Source organism: Charadrius vociferus, unplaced genomic scaffold, assembly GCF_000708025.1.
Source record: "Charadrius vociferus isolate BGI_N301 unplaced genomic scaffold, ASM70802v2 scaffold257, whole genome shotgun sequence".
NCBI classification, from domain to species: domain Eukaryota; kingdom Metazoa; phylum Chordata; class Aves; order Charadriiformes; family Charadriidae; genus Charadrius; species Charadrius vociferus.
In genome coordinates this window covers 2,731,192-2,731,430 of record NW_009649473.1, presented here as the reverse complement: position 1 = coordinate 2,731,430, position 239 = coordinate 2,731,192, and positions in this window count along the sequence as shown.

The window sequence follows — 239 nt, the reverse complement described above, 5'->3', positions numbered from 1 at the left end:
CCCAGGACCCCCCCAGGACCCCCCCAGGCTCGGGGCTGTGTCCTGGGCCCCATCCATCCGTCCGTCCTTCCCCTCCCTCCACGCCTGCGCTGGCACTGCCCCACACCCCCCAGCATGTTCAAGGAGAATTTTCCAAATGGATGTTTCTATTTTATTGCTTGTAATAAAGGCAAGAGGCCAACACTGTTTGGCTCAGCTCTGCCCTGGTTGGGGGGGGCTGGACACAGCCCTGACGGCCC